Here is a 21,607-nt window from a genome sequence, read left to right as displayed (position 1 = left end):
TTAGTTCCTGGAGAAGATGTAACCCCCTCCCATTGCTGCTTCACCAACTCTAATGGCCCCTTAACTTCATGGCCACAAATGAGTGTAAAGGGTGAAAATCCCAAATTGGGATGTGGTACAGCCCTTTAGGCAAAGAGCAATTGCTGCAACACTAGATCCCAATCATTGGACAGCTCATTCATGAATTTATGTATCATGACTCCCAAAGTCCCATTAAACTTTTCCACTAGGCATGCGTTTGATAGTGGTAAAGGGTGGCAACGAAGTGGTTCACCCCATGAGCTTCCCAAAGACGTTTCATGGTCCCTGCCAGGAAGTTAGTTTCCAAATCCATAAGGATGTCGGAGGGCCAACCTACGCTGGCAAAAATGTCTATCAATGCCTGGCTCAAGCTTTTAGCCCTGGTGTTGCTTAGAGCTACTGCTTCTGGCCATCGGGTGGCAAAATCCATGGAAGTCAGTATGTACTGCTTTCCTCTGGGTGTCTTCTTAGGGAAAGGAACCAGAATATCCACAGCTACACACTAAAATGGAACCTCAATGATGGGGAGTGGCTGGGAGTGACCTTGTCTTGGGGCTTTCCCACCCTCTGGCACACATCACAAGACTGGACATAGGTAGAAATATCCTTGCCCATTTCCTCCCAGTGGAATGACGTCTCCAAACAGTCTTTGGTTCTATTTACCCCAGCACGGCCACTAGGGTGATCATGGGCTAAGCTCAAGACCTTTTCTCTATACTTAGTTGGAACTAGCAACTGTCTCTGAGGATGCCAGTCCTCCTTGTGACCACCAGAAAGGGTCTCCTATTATAATAGTCCTCCTTCTATAACAAACCTGGACCTATTAGAAGAGCTGAGAGACAGTAGGTTGCTCCATGCCGCCGTCCAAGCTCCCTTGAGGGTTTCCCTTTGATAACTGGCTCTGTGTATGAGGGAAAGCAGTGAATGTTTTTATTCTTTGACTTTAGCAAAGCTTTTGATATGGTCTCCCATAGTATTCTTGCCGCCAAGTTAAAGAAGTATGGGCTGGATGAATGGACTGTAAGGTGGATAGAAAGCTGGCTAGATCATCGAGCTCAATGGGTATTGATCAATGGCTCCATGTCTAGTTGGCAGCCGGTTTCAAGCGGAGTGCCCCAAGGGTCGATCCTAGGGCCAGTTTTGTTTAATATCTTTATTAATGACCCGGAGGATGGTGTGGACTGCACTCTCAGCAAGTTTGCAGCTGACACTAAACTGGGAGGCGTGGTAGATACACTGGAGAGTAGGGATTGGATACAGAGGGACCTAGACAAATTAGAGGATTGGGCCAAAAAAACCCTGATGAGGTTCAACAAGGACAAGTGCAGAGTCCTGCACTTAGGATGGAAGAATCCTATGCACTGCTACAGACTAGGGACCGAATGGCTAGGTAGCAGTTCTGCAAAAAAGGACCTAGGGGTCACAGTGGATGAGAAGCTGGATATGAGTCAACAGTGTGCTCTTGTTGCCAATAAGGCTAACGGCATTTTGGGCTGTATAAGTAGGGGCATTGCCAGCAGATCGAGGGATGTGATCGTTCCCCTTTATTCGACATTGATGAGGCCTCATCTGGAGTATTGTGTCCAGTTTTGGGCCCCACACTATAAGAAGGATGTGGAAAAATTGGAAAGAGTCCAGTGGAGGGCAACAAAAATGATTAGGGGTCTGGAGCACATGACTTATGAGGAGAGGCTGAGGGAACTGGGATTGTTCATTCTGCAGAAGAGAAGAATGAGGGGGGATTTGATAGCTGCTTTCAACTATCTGAAGGGGGGTTCCAAAGAGGATGGAGCTTGGCTGTTTTCAGGGGTGGCAGATGACAGAACAAGGAGCAATGGTCTCAAGTTGCAGTGGGGGAGGTCTAGGTTGGATATCAGGAAACACTATTTCACGAGGAGGGTGGTGAAGCACTGGAATGCATTACCTAGGGAGGTGGTGGAATCTCCTTCCTTGGAGACTTTTAAGGCCCGGCTTGACAAAGCCCTGTCTGAGATGATTTAGTGGTGAATTGGTCCAGCTTTGAGCAGGGGGTTGGATGAGATGACCTCCTGAGGTCCCTTCCAACCCTGATATTCTATGATTCATCTGCTTTCTGCTCTGCCTGGAACTGCTCCCTTGATGCTGGAGACATCAGTTCCTCGCAGGGTTGTGGACTTGAGCTTGGTCCCACTGGAAGCGATGCAGGTGATGGGGTTGTTTCTGTTGACTGTGAACCATTTTCTGCTGGTGCACTAGGTGGTATTTCAGGCTCCAGTTAAGCCTCTTGTGCCGGTTTAGCTGGTGCAGCAGGTGCAGGCTTTGTGGAGCCCTTTGGTGCTGGCTCCCCTGACTCTGGTGGCATTGAAAGCACGGGCTCTGGTGTTGGTTGCTCCACCAGTTCTGATCCTTGGGCTGATTCTGGCTGGGTTCCAGGAAGTGGATCTACAATTGCTGCCATAGACTCGGGTTTGGGGTCTGGTTCCACCACCTCTGGCTGGGTCCCTGTAGGAGGCTCAGGAATGGAGCTAGTTATGGAGGCCTGTTTAGCCTGGCTGCAGGTGACCATCCCCACCCATTTTGTTAGCTTCACATGGTTAGCTAAGTCTTCTCCCAGCAGCATGGGAATGGGATAATCATCATAGACTGCAAAAGTCCATATTCCTGATCAGCCCTTGTACTGGACAGGCAACTTGGCTTTAGGCAAGCTAAAAGAGTTGGCTTTAAAGGGTTGCACCATTACTTGGGCCTCTGGGTCGATGAATTTGGGGTCCACCAGGGTCGATGATTGGTGGATAGCTGACACCTGTGCTCCAGTGTGTCTTCACGCAGTAATCTTCCTCCTGCCCACACTCACAGTTTCCCTTCACTCTGGGGGTATTTGTGAGGCATCTGGGCCTGAAGGCTCTCAGTGGGACTCCGGGGTGATGGGTTGCAGTCGGCTGGTACTCTTGGCCTTCACGTGCCCCAAATCATTACATTTAAAGCATCACCCAGCTGACTGTGGGCTGGGGCAAGGTGGGTGTTTGGAGAGTGGGGTGGTGGGACGAGAGGGCATCTGGGGTCTCCCTGGCTCTGTGGAGGGCTCCTCTTTATGAGATGGGGCTTTGGGCTGACCCCAATAGTGGGGTGTCATCTCGGGTTGCCCCTTCTGGTATCCGCACCAACTGCTACTAGCTTTCTTCTTCTCCACCACCTCCAACGATTTGGTTCCAATCTCCCCTGCCTCAATTACAGTTTTGGGCTTCCCATCTAGCATATACCTTTCTATTTCCTCAGGAACACCCTCTAAGAACTACTCCATTTGCATTAGGAGAGACAGATGTTCGAGAGATTTAACACTTGCTCCTTATATCCAGGCATCCCAATTTTTTACAATGTGGTAGGTTTGTGAGGAAAAAAGCCACGTCTGGTTTCCACCTTAGGGCTCTCAACCACCAACAGGCATACTTGGGTGTTAGCCCCATTCTAATTCTGCCCTTTTATTTAAAAAGTTCGTATTCGTTCATGTGTTCTTTAGGCATTTCAGCTGCCACCTCTGCTAAGGGTCTACTGAGTTGTGGCCTCAGTTCCACCATATACTAGTCTGTAGCAATGTTGTACCTAAGGCAGGCCCTTTCAAAATTTTCTAAGAAGGCCTCTATATCATCACCTACCTTGTATGTGGGGAATTTCTTGGAATGGGGAGCGGTGCCTGGAGAAGGACTTTTAGGGTTATCTGGTGGATCCAGGTGAGCCCTTTACAGCTGTAAGTGCTTCAGCTCTTTCTCCACTTCTAAACACTTCACCTCTCTTTCCACTTCCAACTTCAAGCATTTTGTTTCCAAGCACTTTGCCTGTCTCCTCTCCTCCACTTCTGCTTCTAAGTGCTTCGCCTGCATTTCTGCCTCTAAGCGCTTTGCCTGTCTCCTCTACTCCACTTCTACCTCCAATCGCTTTGCCTCTCTTTTGTCCTCCACTTCCAAGCACATCATCTGTAGGAAGAAATCTCTATCTTCCACCGTCAGAACTCGGTCTGGTTAAGGGCATCCCTCCATCTTGGCACATGGATCTCGGTCGGGGGAGGGATGACCCTTCCCTCCTGGGAAGTCCTTGTTCCCCCGTCCCCTCCCTTCATTTCCATCATGGAGCTGGATGTCTGGGCTTGATCTGGGCCTGTCTTCTCCATGGCGTGCTGCTTTGGGATGACTGGTTTTTCTAAAGTTTCGGTGCTTGACCTCAACCTCATGCACAGGGCTGCCCTACATTAGCCTAGCTATTTCGTTGCCACAAAGCTAGAAAAAAAAATAAACTGCTTTTTGGACTCCCTGGCTTGTAGGTTGAACCCTTTGAATACCCGTTCCCTTCAGGCAGCAAATAAAACAAAATAAAATAAAATAAAACCCTCCCTGGCTTTCAAGCAACCAAAAGGAAAAATGTATCCTTTTAAAATCCTGAGGACTGTGCTTCTGGTACAAAATGATGTCACTGCTCTGCCACCATGTCAAGGCTGATTCCCCACTCTGGCACTTTGAGTGCAGAAGGTGGGAGCCCGCAAGGATTCTAAAATTAATACTGGCCATTCCTGGCTTGTATTAAACTCCCAAGGTTACAGTTTCTCTCTGACCTTGGATGGGTAAATGCTACCACCACTTAAATACAAAAAAACCTTTTGAAACTAGAAAGGCACACTTGGGAATTCCTTCCTGTGGGGTACCCTCAAGCCCTTTCACCTCCCACTGCCACCAGGAAAGAGCTGAGAAAGAAAACAAAAGAAATCAGCTGTTAGTTGTAATCAGCTAATTAAACAACATATGCACAAACCTCTTAGAAACACTGGAGAGGCCCATCCACTCTCAGAGGGGCAGATTACACCCATCTGTAACATGTCCTTGATCTCCTTTTCTATTGGCAGTTTTGGCTTGAGGAGCCATCCGGTAGGCTTGGGCTCTAATTGGGCGAGCATCACCTGTATCAATGGAATGGTACACCCATTCTGTCCATCCTGGGGTGACTGAAAACATTGGCATGAAGCTGGTGCACAGCTCCTTAATTTGAGCTGTTTTTCTGATTTGTGGCCCACAGATTAGATGTGAAGATTTAGCTATTAATGTTTAAACTTGTTTTGCTCTTCACAATATATATGGCAGCTAGCTGTTTAGATAAATGTTTTGAACAAATCTCTTTCTGTTTGCCCCCAGATAGCCACAATTGTCAGGGCTTTCTACAATAGGACCAAGAATTTGACTTCATATTTACACTCAAACTTTAAGTGCATGAGATGTTAACTAAGGACTTCACAGTACCTCATATTGTAATGAGTGACATTGCAGTTTGAGAACAAAGCAGTTTTATAGGCACTTTTTTTCCAAACTATCATAACTGCTTAGTTGAGTGAAAATGACTCCTCCTCAGACTTTTATCAACAGACTCAAGGGGAAAAAGAAAGAAAATACATCTAGAACTTAGGCTTTTGCTAGATTTAAAAAACCCACTTACAAAATTTAAACATCAAGAATAACCTTACTGAGGTCCAGCTTAAAAGTTACAAGCAAAACAAAAAGCATTTGGGGTTCACACAGAGGAGTCCACAAGCCAAGAAATAAACAGAAATAAAGAATTGCATCTTTCTAAACATTTCTGATCTACTTACACATTTGGGAGTTCCAGATAAATAGTTCTAGGTATGATCTGATGATTTATGATCATACCTGGCTTAAAGCTCCTCATAGCATAACTGCTCCCTGTTCTCCTCTTTCCTGGAGAACACAACAGACACAAAGGGGAAGTTTTTTCCCCATTTTAAAAAGTTCTAGCCTTCCTATTGGCTCCTTTGGTCAGGTGCCCACTCCCTTTCCTTTACCTGGGGTCTTTTTTTAACATTTTACAGGTAAAGCAAGCAGAGAACTGCCACCAAGAGGGACTTCATAGATAACTGGCTGGGTGGGTGTCCATAAAAGGGAGCTACCCCCTCCCCTTCATTGATCACAGATGCCTCATAAGATTTGGGTTCTTGTCCCGAGGAAAGGGTGTTATGAACTTGCAACCACAGAAAAACTCTTGTGTGGGGTTTGAAGGACTGTTCCCCTGCAGGGCCGGCTACAGGCAACAGCGCAGCAAGCAGGTGCTTGGGGCGGCCAACAGAAAGGGGCAATTTCGGCTGCAATTCGGCGGAGGGCCTTGTCCTCTCGGAGGGAAGGACCTGCCATCGAATTGCCGCCGAAGAATGAAGCGGCGGCAGTAGAGTTGCCGCCGATCATGGCTTTTTTTTGTTATTTGCCGCTTGGGGCAGCAAAAACGCTGGAACTGGCCCTGTTCACCTGCCAGCACCCATGTTGGAGTTAGGGTGATCTCTGGTAAGCTTATTAGCATGTGTGTAGGCTGTTTTATTAGTTTTTAATATGTTTTATCTGTAATGCTTTCACTTTAAGAATAAAATATGCTCTCTTAGGAAGAGCTATGTGGTAGATTAACTGTGGTAATTTACAATGTTAAGAATCTCTGAAGAGATAGCAAAACAAGCCTGCTTAGGTAACCTGTCTTTTGCTGGAGAGGTCACAGTATAGACAGGGAACTGTTCAGCCTGGAAATACCCCTGGTCAGAAGAGAGAGAGAGATGCGGGTCTCCACCCAAATGAGACAATAGCCGTGGAGCTGTAAGCCTAATATCGGTGCCCTTGCTAGACTGTAGAGGGGGAATACAGGTGCAGTTGCCTGAACTGTGGCACAAGCTACATAGCCTATCTTACCCCAGCTCCAGCAATTCATCTTATTAAAAAGAAAACAAAAAATAATCATCTGATTTATGTGATGCTCCCAAGGAATTACAACATAGGTCCCTTCCACCTATTGATCTCTTCCTTGGTGTAGTGACTCTTGTCTTCCTTGCATATGGACTGGTCCTTCCTTCCTTTACATCACAAAGGTGTTCCCTCAAACTTCCCCACTTCTCTAGCTGGACTCAACTCCTGCATAATATTCAATGAGGAGTGAATATTTTACAGGAGTTGAGTCCAGCCAGACAAAGGGGTTCTGTTTGTAAACAATAGTCTCAAATGAGTTCTGTTTGTAAACCCTTCTCAAATGGGTTCTGTTTGTAAACAAGATTCATCAGATAGTCCCTTAATTCTGGATTTCTGATCACAAATAGAAAATGATCTCTGAGGGCTTTGCTAATAATAACTAAAAGAAGAGGACATGCACAGCTTTCCAGACTAGACAAAATTTCAATATATTTTCTCCATCTCTTTGTTTTCCAAAGTGAAACTTATAGCCCTAAGTACATTTCCTTTGGATATGTACAGATTTTTAAGTAATTCAGCAACTCCTCCAGTCTATTATAGAAAATTCTTGAAAGAAACAAATCTGTTGCTATTTGACCATGTAAAAACAGCTGGGAACCTAACTCCCAAGTAGTGAACCTAACTCCCAAGTAGTGAACTTCATTACCTCTGATGAATATATGCTGTCAAACAAGGGCCAATATAACCTTAGCCAAATCCTCCAATTGTTTTCTCCAGCCAACCATCATCACCTTTTGTCTTCTCAAGATAGAGCTCAACTCACTCACATCTAGTCATGACAACAGGTTGGCAATTGCTCAGTGCTACCCTCTAGATTTCTTCAATCAGAAAGGAAAAAAAGCTATAGAAAAGCATCCTCATCCAGTGCCGTGGACCAAAATCTGTTGACATCAACTCAGGATCTGTGGTATCAAAGGCAGCTGATAGACTTAATATTTTAAAATGTAAATATTTCAAAAGAGCTTAGGAGTAGGGCTGGTTGGAAAATAGCAATTCCATTTCATGAAAATTTTTGAGGTTTAAAAAATTGGTTTTGTTCCTCTCAGATATCAGAACAAAAATAAGACCTTCCAAAAAAATTTTGTGGAAGAGAGTGGCTACTTCACTACAGGACAGCGAATACCCTGGGTGTGGGGATGCCCAGGTTCAAATCCCTGCTTGGAGCAGTGAGATGAACCTGTTTTTTTTTCTTTCTCACATCACAGATGGTTGCCCAAACTACCCAGCTACTGGATGTTGTGGGGCTGGGTGGGATCTCTCTGTAATCAGCAATCCTATCCTGGGCATGAGGAAATTTTGTTGAAATTGAAACATTTCTGTTTTGACCTTTTTCAACAGAGAGAGAGAGCGAGAGAGAGAAAACCTTAATGAAAAATATTTGACCAGTTCTACGTAGGAGCCTAAATCTTATCTGCAAAATCAATGGGATTTAGGTGCTTAAGTACTTTTGAAAACCCCACTAAGCTCTTATCTGCACCTTCAGGCATTCAAATACACCTCTACCCCGATATAACGCTGTCCTCGGGAGTCAAAAAATCTTACCGTGTTATACATAAAACTGCGTTATATCGAACTTGCTTTGATCTGCCGGAGTGTGCAGCCCTGCCCCCCCCCCCCCCGGAGCACTGCTTTACCGCGTTATATCCAAATTTGTGTTATATTGGGTCGCGTTATATCGGGGTAGAGGTGTGCCTTTAAGTATCTGGTTTTAAGTGCCTATGTCACATTTAAAAATTAAATTCAGGCTCCTCAGTCACTTAGGTATTTTTTAAATTTTTACCCTTGTTTTTTATCCATAACTAGGAGAAGATCTTCAGTCAATGCAATGAGAGTAGTCTCTTTGTCATATCCAGATCAGTATCCTAGTTGCCAAATATCAAGGAAATAGGAGGTATCCAGATACTGTGAAAGTTATCTCATCACAATCTTCTCCATAATTGATCTGAAAATGGAACACTGTTCAATAATTAGACTGAATGTCAGGACCAATACATGGATTTTGGAGCAGAGGCTAGACACAAGCTTCTCTCAGAACACCCTGTTCTTCTCAAAGGTAAGGCGCTGACAATCTCCACTTCCAGAAGGCCCATTACTTTCCCACTGGCCTTCACCAGTGTGGAAAGTAGGGTTACCATACCTCCGGTTTTTCCCGGACATGTCCGGCTTTTCGGCACTCAAAGCCCCGTCCGGGGGGAATTGCCAAAAGGCCGAACATGTCCGGGAAAATGCCAGCCAGGCACTTCCCCTCCCGCGGCGGCTCTGCTCCTCCCCTGACTCTTCGGCTCTGTTTAAGAGCCGAGCTGCCCGAGCGCTATGGGCTTCAGGCAGCCCCCTTGCCTCCGGACCCTGCGCCGCCGGAGACCGGGAGGGGAAGTGCCCGCCTTGGGGCGCAGGGTCCGGAGGCAAGGGGGCTGCCCGAAGCCTAAGCGCTACCGGTTTCACAGTTTGCCGGGCAGCCTCCAGACCCTGTGCCCCTGGCTGGGTGCTTCCCCTCCCGGGCTCCAGTTGCACTGGGGAAGCGCTGGCAGGGGGGGCGCAGGGTCTGGGGGCTGCCCGGCAAACCGTGAAGCTGGTAGCGCTCGGGCAGCCCTTTCCGTGTGGCTGGGAGAGGGAGGGAGGAGGGGGCGGGGTTGGGGCGGGTGAAAGGGCGGAGTTGGGGCGAAGCTGGGGTGGGAAATGGGCGGCGCCAGGACCCCGTGGAGGGTCCTCTTTTTTTATTTGTTAAGTATGGTAACCCTAGTGGAAAGACAAGGATCCAAAGAATAGGTTGTGGTTAGAGCTTCTCCCAATATATCCAAAGCATCCATAGACAACATCCTAGTGTGGATCCTTGATGAATAGCATTTTTGACCCTTTACCATATTGAAAATGTACCTTTTATTCCTACTGTTTGTTTTCTGTCTTGGAGCAGTCTTTCTCTGTCCTACTTTGGTGAGCATAATTGGAATATTGTATTAAATTCTGGATTTCACATTACCAAAAATATATTGGAGGCAGCTCAGAAAAGAATAGCAAACATTATCAGGCTGAGGGTGGAGGGAGTGAAATTGATTTATAAGTAAAGAGTAAAAAAGCTAAATATGTATAATTTGGATGAAAGTAAGAAAAACAAACAAAAAAAAAAAAGTTTGACTAATATGCTGATAGTGAGATGCTTCAGTCTGTGGAACAGTTTCCCAAAAGAAGTAGATAGTATCTCTTGGGATATTTAAAATTAGATAGATGAAGGACTAGCAAAAATGTCATAGGGAACAATCCATCCTGAACCAGCAGGGAGATGGACTGGATGACCTTATCAGTCTCTTTCATCTTTGTTTTGTGATTCTATGACAGCACTAAATTTCTGTATGTAAATTGCCAAGTCTGATTTTCTCCAATACTATTATTATAAATGTGTACAGTGAAATAACCTCTTCAGTTTCCGCAGCTGCAAAACAACTGGAAATGTATGTTGCTGTGTAATGAAATCACGTGTTTCTCTTCTACTACCATAGTCTACTTTCAAAATAATCCAAATTGTTTCCACCTTTAATCAAATGAAGCTTTGAGAGCTTTGAAAATGATTTTATGATGTCTTTTTAACGTTAACATCTTTTGTGAAATCTTTAGGGATCGTAAAAATCTAAGCAAAAGTATTCCAAATCCTTTCCTATTAACATCTCTGTTTACTTTCATAATGTCACAGGTTCCTAGGTTCTAAATAACTTAATTATTTAGCATTATCAGAATAATATATAATAAAAGGAGACAAATCATCATGTTTTTTTCAGCAGTAAGTGCATCTTACCTGAGTAAATGACCTGACTTTTCCATTAGAGATGACACTGTGCACAGTGCTCACACTCAAATGAAATGCAGATTTCTTTTTAACAGTTTGATGAAAATTTAAATAGAGAAATGGGTCTGCAAATCTTTGCAACAGTTTTTTTTTTTTACCCTAATTCAAATTGTAAAAATTACAAGAATATAAGGGATATGATCTTGGTGAAATAACTTCAAGTTTTAAAACATTTTCTGTTGATGTTTACAGTTGAAAACAGGGTTTTACTGTCTGTTTCAAAGAAGTGACTACATTATTTGTTAACATCAGATAATCATTCACCAATAGTAGTTTTCATGGAATAATACAGTTTTATTAGAATTGTGAGACCTGGAAGAAACAAACCTGATTTGGAATTTCTATCACAGCTAAAATATGCATTTTAAGTAAATGGGAGTTCTGGAAGTGCAAAGAATACTGGGTCAGGTACCCGATTAGTAGAAAACGATTCCAGCCCTGAACCCTAGGCTGATTAAGTTCTGAATTCCTGTCAAATCTGAGATAAAAGGAAAGGCTTACAATAAACCTGTAGAAAAGTTTACTTAAGCACCATGCTTTATATTTTGATGATTTTTTTGTAAGCTAAAGTGCTTATCCTATATATTGAAATGCATTTAAAATTTTTTGCTTTGATAAATATTATTCACTTGTGTATATCATCAAATTAACATAAATTAATTTGTTAACCATTTTCAACTGTAAAGTCTATTGCCCCACTTTATAAGAATTAATTAATATCTAGTCTAAAAGATATAGCATTTGATGTAAAATTCTGGATCATAGTTCAGCATTACCTGCTGCTCAACAAGATGCCAAAATCAAGATAAATTATTATCCATAATGTAAAAAAAAACCACCACCACCCTCTTTTTTGCCTGAACTTGTGAAAGAATTGCTGTGCTCCTGATACTATGAATCATGGTTAACTCCTACTAGTTACCTTGAGTAAATGGATGGCAATACTAGGGTCTTCTGATAGGAATCAAGCACTCATTTCCATCAAATATAGTGTCAACAGTTTTCTTTAGTGTTCTTGGAACAATGCAAACTGCTTCACATGGCACTAAAAAATTAGAAGACTGGTTTGCACCCACATTTTAACTCACATAATTAGTGTCAAGGTTACATTGAGGAAAACAAAGGAGGGAAAATAGGAAAATAGGGATTTAGGTATGTACAAAATAAAAAGGTTAGTTTCCTTTAGTTGTTGTTTGATTCTTCTATTTATTAGAAGAGACCTTTTTCAATGCACTGAATTATTGTTTCTGAAGCAACATCCCTGTACTGCATCTGCTTATAATGATTCTTTCAAGTTGCCTAACTGTTAGCCTAACAGATGAACAGAAATATAAGTAAGCATGTATTTTTCATGCTTGACTCTGTGTTGGACAACCCACTATAGGCAACATTAATTTATTTTGCCCTTAGCATGCAATATTTCTACTCTTACTCTTTCAAATAATTCTTTTATAATAATGGTGAAACATTCTTAAATTAAATGATAAAATTCACACATTTCATCTATATAAGGCTAAACAATCAAATAGTCCTTTGAAAGGGTAAATATGTGGTCACATGGGCTAAATAAATTTGCTGTGGATATCTAATCTGATTTTCTGTGGTTAGGTGGCTGCCTATAAGTATCAAATGCACAGAGGTTATCATGTTTATGTTGCACAAAGAACAATCTTTACCACCATTTTTAAATGACAGGGAAGTGTATTAGAATTGTATAGAATACATTTGATTTTCTTGTCTAACATGGAAGCTAGATGAATTCCTCACATTAGTAGGCAGTTGAAAGAAAGACTTTATGAAATATTTTACAATAGTATTGATTTATATTGAACTCTAATAGATACTGCTGGGAATGTGCCTTGCAATCCAGAGTGTATATGTTAATAATCTTTGAATTGCTCATTGTGAATGGTTTGACAGTAAAGAGTTAACTATCATATTCTTCCCTATTCATATACAGACCTGAGAAAAAACGCTATGTAATTTTGCATGTTAAGTTTAAAACTAACTTTAAAGATAAGGGAATGTCATAAATTAAACGAGACACAAAGCAGAAGCAATCAGCCAAATAAATTTGTATTTTTGTATCAATCTACTGAAGAAATCACTCATGATTTCAAACTTTTTTTAAAGAAAAGAAAAGATATAAGAGAGTTGTTTTACTGTGACCAATTAGGGGTACACAGTATATTTGATTGAAAATAAGATAGCCAAAACATTTGTGTATTTAAGTTTGAAGAAAAGCTTGTGATATGGTAACTCCTATATGTCTTCTTTCAGGATAAGCAGTGGCTGAACAAGGTCATAGCCTAAATAGAAGGCTATAGATTAAGTAGGCATTTTAGCACAATATTTAGCAAGTAGAAGCTGGGGAAGCTAAGATGAAGGGGGATATATGGTGCTCCAGTGACTTAACATTTCCTTTGAAAGAACAGCACTCTTTTATTAACCCAGAATTTACAGCTTTATTAAAGAGATCATAGACAGGATTGTGGTGTGTTGTGGGATGAAGAAGACATGCTAGAATTTTGATTTTTAGACCATGTGGTCCTAAATTCAGGTTTATCACATCCTATAGCTGGAACCACATCAAACTACAGAAGTGCACATGATCTCAGATAGGTGTTGATTCTGATTCAGGTTCTGTTTTCTCCCAAAACATTTGGGGAAAAAGTAATTTGAAGAACTCAATTTTTAATGTTTTGACCAAAGAAATCAATGTTCAGTAACATAAAACTAGATAAAACAATAGTAGTGGGAAAATAAAGTGGAAAAAGAAGCTTAGCTCCTCTCAGTCAATAATTGTCCCTACGCGTATTGTTCATGCTTCAGTAGTTTTTTCCTTCTATTCTTCTACATTAAACCATTTTGTAGTATTATAGATTTTATAGTATTTTATAGCTAAAATCTAAACCTCACTGGGGTCAAGTACATACTCTCCTGCCACTCCTCATCAGTACCCCAATGATAGAATTGCATAGCTTAGTGCCTATCGGTATCCTCCTTTGAAGTATCCCATATAACTTTTGTAGGATACGCAGACCCTATGGGCCATTGGTCTATACATATTGCACATATTCTTCTGTAGAACCCACCTAAGCATGGTGGGCCAAATTATTCCCTGATTTAATTTCTTTCCCTTCAGTGGAATTACAACAGGAATGAATTTGTTCCAACAAATTTGAAATTGCTGAACTATGGCAGAGAATTTGCATTCATTGTTTGAGTTAAGAAAAGCTACACATACGTATTGGTAGGACAGTTTGGTTTCAGGACAAAGTATAATTCTTTCACTGCCGGAGTGGTGTAAAATGGCTCTCGTATAAAAGAGAATCAGGCTCTTTGAGTGGTCCTCAAGGGCAGGTACAATCAGAACATGTTGCAGTAATTTATTCTGGAGGGCACATAAACTTTTCACTACATTCTGCCACCCTTACTCATACAGAATAGTATTTTATTTCATGAATAGTTCTTATGATAATGAAATAATTATGGTAGTAAAAGCGTTCTACCTAGTGGAGATAATGTTCCTTTACTTGTTGTGTAACTCAAATAACGAATAATAACAGAAACACTCAACATGGCTGCCTCCTAAATATAGTTTGGTACCAGACTGATTAAAACTCAGACAAAATAAGCAAGTGGACCATATTCTCATTTAAACTTCACAGAGAATTTTGTGGCATAATGGAAAATAATTTGAACAATGATTGTGATTTACTTAATGGCTATATAATCAGAGGAAAAGCCCATCATTGTTCATGCATATGGTGGGAGAAGCAGCATAGAAAGTTTATTTATAACACATTCACCTTGGTGTGTGTGTGTGTGTGTGTTGTGTTGTGTGTGTATGTCTGGGGGGGGAATGAGAGGGATGGGCTGCAAAATAAGACTGAAAGAAATAAATCTGAATGTGGTTTTACAGAAATTTGGGAAACACTTGACCCCCCAAAATAATTTAACATGAAAAAGGCATCATGGGTGAAATATGAAGGTTACTTACCAGTAACTGAAAGTTTTGTGGTCCTTATCTGTATTCCATATATGGGTATACATGTGCACCATACACCTGAGATTGGAAAATCTTGCAAATAGTGTCCATTGGTCCATGCCAGCACCCTGGCTCTCCCTGTGCTCAGCACCAAGGATATAAGGGGAAGTGCGAACTGGCTGCCTCTTCACTTCCTTCGCTACTGCGAATCCAGTCATGATCCAAAGCAGAGGGAAAGGAAGGTGGGTATTGGAATACAGATAGGGATCACATATCTTGAAGAACTTCCAGTTACACAGGTAAATAACCTCCATTTCTTCTTGAATGCTGTTCCCTATATGTATTCCAAATGAGGGTGACTGTCAAGTAAGTTTTAAGTTTGGAGGAGAGTGCCCAAATGCAGGTGGTATAGATGCAGGTATAGATGTCTATGACACTGCAATTCCAAAGGCTGACTCTGCAGATGAAGATTGGACTAAGCATAATGCTTTGTGAAAGTGTGGATGGAACTCCAGGTTGTCCCCTTACAAATGTCCAGAATAGGCAGTTCTTGAAGAGATGATACTGAGGTCACCTGCGCTCTAGTAGAATGGGCCTTCACGCCATCCAGAAGAAAGATGTGCCAGCTGATAGCAAAGGAGGATACAAGCAGAAATCCACATAGAGAGTCTCCGAGCAGATATGCTTTGTCCCTGTGCTCCCTCTGCTATAGCAGCAGAGAGTCTAGGTGATTTTCTAAATGGTTTCATCCTTTGCATGTAGAACACAATGCTCGTCTGACGTCAAGAGAATGAAGTTTCCTTTTCTCTCTGGAGGCATGAGCTGCAGGAAGAATACCAATAAGTGAATAGAATGTTTATATGGAACTCGTAAATTACCTTTGGGATGAATTTCGGGTGGAGGTGAAAGGATACTTTCTCTTAATGAAATATAGTTTAACGTGGGTTGGCCAGGAGAGTATCCAGCTCACCCATCTTCCTGGCAGTTCAAAAGGTGGCACAGTAAATATTAAAAGTACAAGATTGAGGTCCCACTGCAGCATTGACTTCACTACTGGTGGGAAGAGCCTAGTCGGACCCTTTTGGAATCCAACTGTTACCAGATGAGTAAAAAATAGAATGGCCATCTACTGGAGGATGAAATTCATTGATTTCTGGCTGGTAGTCCTGCCATGAGCTAATAGAAATACCTGATGTCTTGAAAGTAAGGAAGTAATCTAAAATAGCAGAAATACCTGCTGGCTTTTGTGATGCTGACAGACCAAGTGCCAATTCATGCCAAATCCCCAGGTCAGTTCACTTGTGTATTAGTATTTAACAAAGTAATTGTTAAATGTATGAGAGTGTATTTGGAGTTTAAACTTCATAAAAACTAATGAGATGTTAGTTGCATTTTTTTCATTTATCTGTATCCTGTTATAATGTAATAGAAAACATTTACATTGTGTATACCACTGTAACTAAATAATGCATCAAACAGGAAGAGGCCTTGTGGAATGCAAATAAAGAACTTTATGGACACATCTCTCAGATGCTTGGGAAACCACATGGGCAGTCACGTGGCACTAATTTCAAAGGAATTAGTCAGTGTGTGTGATGATGGGAAGTCAAAGACGGTCATCTAAGGAAAAACTGACATGGGTAGTGACTAGGGCTGTCAGGCGATTAAAAAATTATTCGTGATTAATCACATGATTAATTGCACTGTTAAACAATAATGCTCACTTCATATTTATTTTTTATTACAAATATTTGCACTGTAAAAACAAAAGAAATAGTATTTTTCAATTCACCTCATACAAGTACTGTAGTGCAATCTCTTTATCATGAAAGTTGAATTTACAAATGTAGAATTATGTATAAAAAATAACTGCATTGTTTTATTTTTCAATGTAAAACTTTAGAGCCTACAAGTCCACTCAGTTCTACTTCAGCCAATTGCTCAGACAACCAAATTTGGTTACAATTTACAGGAGATAATGCTGCCCACTTCTTGTTTACATTGTCACCTGAAAGTGAGAACAGGCATTTGCATGGCACTGTTGTAACTGGAGTTACAAGATATTTACGTGCCAGATGTGCTAAAGATTCATATGTCCCTTCATCTTCAACCACCATTCCATAGGACATGCGTCCATGCAGATGACGGGTTCTGCTCGATAACAATCCAAAGCAGAGCGGACCAATGCATATTCATTTTCATCATCTGAGTCAGCTGCCACCAGCAGAAGGTTGATTTTCTTTTTTGGTGGTTCGGGTTCTACAGTTTCTGCATCTGAGTGTTGCTTTTTTAAGACTTCTGAAAGCATGCTCTGCACCTTGTCCCTCTCAGATTTTCAAAGGCACTTCTGATTCTTAAATCTTGGGTCAAGTGCTATAGCTATTTTTAGAAATTTCACATTGGTATCTTCTTTGCGTTTTGTCAAATCTGCTGTGAAAGTGTTCTTAAAATAAACATGTGCTGGGTCATCATCCGAGACAGCTATAACATGAAATATATGGCAGAATGCGGGTAAAACAGAGTCAAAGACATACAGTTCTCCCCCAAGGAGTTCAGTCACAAATTTAATTAACGCATTATTTTTTAACAAGCATCATCAGCATGGAAGCATGTCCTCTGGCATGGTGGCCAAAGCATGGAAGGGGCATATGAATGTTTAGCATATCAGGCATGTAAGTACCTTTCAACGCCAGCTACAAAAGTACCATGTGAACGCCCGTTCTCACTTTCAGGTGACATTGTAAATAAGAAGCAGGCAGCAGCATCTCTTGTAAATGTAAACAAACTTGTTTGTCTTAGCAATTGGATGAACAAGAAGTAGGACTTGTAGCTCTAAAATTTTACATTGTTTTGTTTTTGAGAGCAGTTATGTAACAAAAATATCTGCAGTTGTAAGTTACACTTTCAGAATAAAGAGATTGCACTACAGTACTTGTATGAGGTTAATTGAAAAATACTATTGTGATATTCCCCTGGTGTTATCTGGACTTGTGATCTGCTAGGTCATGCCAATCCTCGACTCTGGGAACCAGCCTTACCTGCTCTGCTGTGAGAACCCCCACTCCTGGGCTGTTCCTGCACAGCCTCTAGCAGGTAAGCTGCTCCCAGCTATGTGAGTGAGCACTTTTGGTCAGCCACTGCTTGGATTGTGCAACCAAATGACTCTTGCCAATATCTCCAATCCCAGACACAACCCTAGGAATGTCCATCTTGCAGTGTCCAGTTATGTCTGCTGGAAGCTGCAAGCTTATATGAGTTCATCAATTTAACAAAGAAATTGATATGTACTAGGTTTGTTATTCCAAGGGGAGTCTCTGATATGCTTCAAACCAAACGCACTGCTTCAGGTAGAATAAACAAACAAAGTTATTAACTACAAAAGATAGATTTTAAGTGATTAAAAGTCAAAGCACAAGAAGTCAGATTTGGTCAAATGAAATAAAAGAAAAACACATTCTAAGCTGATCTTAACACTTTCAGTGTCCTTACAAACTTAGACGCGTCTCATCACAGGTTGGCTAGTTGCCCTTCAGCCAGGCTCTCCCCTTTGATCAACGCTTCAGTCGCTTGGTAGTGGTGTCTATAGATGGAGGTGGTAGAGAGAGAGAATAGCAAACATCTCTCCCTTTTATCATGTCCTTTCTTCCCTCTTGGCTTTGCCCGCCCCCACCCTCAGAGTCAGGTGAGCATTGCCTCATTGTAGTCCCAAACTGACCAAAGGAAGGGGGGTGACTCACTCGAGAGTCCAACAGATCCTTTGTTGCTGCCTAGGCCAGTGCCCTTTGTTCCTGTGAGGCTGGGCTGGGTTTGTCCCATACCTGCCCTGATGAGGTGTGAACTGTCCCTATGCTCCTAGAGACTTTTGCCTGGCCTTGTTTTAAGCCATGAGGACACATTTTCAGCCTCATAACTACATACATGAAATTACAAACTATAACATCACTGTAACAGCCATGCTCAGTGCATCAATTGGATACCACACAATCATATTATAAGGATAAACATAGGGGTGCAGGGTGTCCCCCTGAGGTACAGAGTCTCACAACTATTTCTTTTGTTTATCATTTTCACAGTGCAAATATTTGTTATAAAAATAATAATAATATAAAGTGAGCACTGTACACTTTGTATGCTGTGTTGTAATATAAATCAATATATTTGAAAATGTTGAAAAACATCCAAAAATATTTAATATATTTCAATTGGTATTTTATTGTTTAACAGTGAAATTAATCACAATTAATTTTTTTGTCAATCGTGTGAGTTAACTGTGATTAATTGACAGCCCTAGTAGTGACACTGTCAGCTTGTTTTCTGTGAGACGACGCTATGAACTGTTTGGAGTCTTACAGAAAAGTGTATCAGATGCAAAGTGGAGACCTCCAAGAGACAATTTGGGTACTCTGAAAAGACTTTTGGGAATCTGGAAAAGTTTATTACATCACTGCCACCATTTGGAATTATAGACTGAGACTCATCTGAGCATATATTTTACCTGCTTTAACCTCTCAATAACTCTGATTTCCTTTTTCTTAGCTAATAAACCTTTACTTAGTTTACTGTAGAATTGCCTACCAGCGTTGTTTTTTTGGGATAAGATCTGAATTACCAACTGATCTGAGACTGGGACTGGGAACAACCTGATGTGGTATGATTTTTTGGTTTGTGACCTTTAATCACAAGTCCAGTTTGTCTGGATGGCAAGATAGACCTGAGAGGCTAAGAGGACTGTCTGTGACTCTATGGTAAGACTGGTATAGTGATCCAGGAGTTTACATTTGTCACTGGCTTGGTGAAACATAATTATAGAACATACCACCGGCTTGGGCTGTCTGCCCTGTTTCTGACAGTCTGCCCTGAGATACGCACTCACAGTTGTGAGCCTCTCCAGACAGCATGACAGTCTTGATGATAATTGGTTCTGTTGCACCCAGGTAGAGAAATGCTTCCATTTGACTAGATAACATTTCCTGGTAGAATCTTTCCTGCTGTGATTGAAGATAATTTGAGTGGCCTCCAAACATGAGGTCTCGAAGTCTGATGCCCATCCAAATGCCAAGCTGTGATGTGAAGAGAATCTGGGTTAGGATGTTGGCTCCTACCATTCTCCTGAGTTAGAAGGTCTGGGAAAGACTGAATTCTGATGAGATGATGGGTTGACATTTTTAGGCGGTCCAGAAACCAGAATTGTCTGGATCAATTGGGTGCAATGATAATGACTAGTGCTTTGTTGTGACAAATCTTCCATAGAACCTGGGAAAGTAGTGGGAAGGAGGGAAGGCATATCTCTAGTGGCCTGTCCAGGACAGTAGGAGGACATTATACCTGGAGTCTTGACTTTGTGCTGCTCTGAAACAATATACATTGAACTTCTTGTTTATCTGGGAGATGAAGAGGTCTCAAGTTGGGGCATTCCCCACTGAGTGAAGAGGTTAATCAGCACTGTATTGTACAATGCTCACTCATGATCAGTGGCAAAATGCTGCTGAGGCTGCCAGCAAGCTCTGAGCACCTGAGCGGTACATTGCAGAAGTTGTGATGTGGTTCAGGATGCACCAGTTCCATAAATTGATTGCCTCTGTGCACAGTGCGAGCGATTTTGTCCCTCCTTGTTTGTTTATATGGAAAAAAGTAATCATGATGCCTGACATTTTCTGGACCTGTCGGGATCATAGAAGTGGTAGGAATGCTTTGCAGGTCCATCAGACTGCTCTAAATTGCAAGAGACTGATATGCATCCTGGCCTCTTGAGGTGTCTACATGACTTGTGCCATGTGACTGCCCATGTGGTCTCCCCAGCCTCTGAGGGATGTGTCCAGGATTATCATCATGACAAGTGTGGGTGGTAGAAAAAGGCCTCCAATGCACACATTCAAGTTCATCCACCAGGTGAGTGAAGCCCTGATATTGATGGGGATTGTAACTATGATATTCATGCTGTGCCTGTCTGCCATATAGATCTACTGGAGCCAGGCTTGCAGACAACAGAGATGCTGCCTGGTGAACAGCACTATGTAAGAAAGAGAGATGTGGACTGTTACTTGGGGTTTGTGAGTGGCTTGGTTTATCAGACAGGTCATGTCATGGAATCTGTCTGCAAAAAGGAAGGATCACCCCAATAAAGTCTATGAGCTTTGTGAGAGTCAGAGTACACTTTTCCATGTTTACACAGATTCCCAAGAATGCCAGGAGGTGGAGCAAGGACAAGGTTGCTGACTGAACTTCCACATGGAATCCATCACTTAGAAGCAAGTTGTCCAAGTATGGGAATATGGTGTAGCCATTTTGTCTCATCTGTGTTGCCACCACTGAGAAGACTCTCATGAAGACCCTTGGTGCCACAGCCAGACCAAATGAGAGTACCTTGAACTCATAGTGTTCCAGTCCTATCAGAAATGTGAGAAGTCTTCTGTGAGCTGGGTAGTGTCCACATGAAAGTAAGGATCTTTCATGTCTATAACTACAAACCATGTATCTTTTCTCAAGGAAGGAATTAGTGATGCCAAGATAACCATTAATTTGAGAATAAAAATATTTAGCTGAATGGGCCTCTATCCTCCTTTTTTCTTGGGTTTGAAATAGTTGGAGTAGAACTCTTTCCCTTGATGCTGAAGTGGCACATGTACTATAGCTCCTCGCTCAAGGAGAGAGTCTACCTCCTGTCAGAGGAGCTCCTCATGAGAGTGGTCCCTGAATTGGGGTCAGGAAGGGGGTTTTGGAGGAGGTAGAGAAAGAAACGCAACTGCATAGCCAAAGTGGATGATATCTAGCACCCATTTGTCCATTGTTATAGCCTTCCAGTTGTGGGCAAAGTACACTAAGCAGCCACCAAAAGGGAGTTTAGAAGCAGGTGGGGGATAGCATCATTGTTAGGTTGCAACTCTCAAGTGTCCCATCAAAAGTAACCTTTAATTGATGGATGAGGCTGTGCGGCTGTTGTCATGGTAGGTGAGGCTGCATCCCTTAGCTTCTGTACTCTTGGATGGTTGCTCAGCAGTT

General features: G+C 41.9%; 1 long non-coding RNA gene across 2 annotated transcripts in view; it reads left to right on the top strand.

Moving 5' to 3' along the window:
- Window positions 1-21,142, top strand: part of LOC117872732 — a 55,322-nt gene extending 34,180 nt beyond the window's left edge. For both annotated transcript variants that reach the window (XR_004644571.1, XR_004644570.1), the window contains exons 5-6: window positions 8,583-8,832; window positions 20,781-21,142. This is a non-coding gene — a long non-coding RNA (uncharacterized LOC117872732). The remainder of the gene's footprint in view (window positions 1-8,582; window positions 8,833-20,780) is intronic.
- Window positions 21,143-21,607: the final 465 nt, after the last annotated feature.

This window comes from Trachemys scripta, chromosome 2 (assembly GCF_013100865.1).
Source record: "Trachemys scripta elegans isolate TJP31775 chromosome 2, CAS_Tse_1.0, whole genome shotgun sequence".
NCBI lineage: Eukaryota > Metazoa > Chordata > Testudines > Emydidae > Trachemys > Trachemys scripta.
Note: the sequence above shows the minus strand (reverse complement) of the source record. Positions and strands in the feature narration are given on the sequence as shown.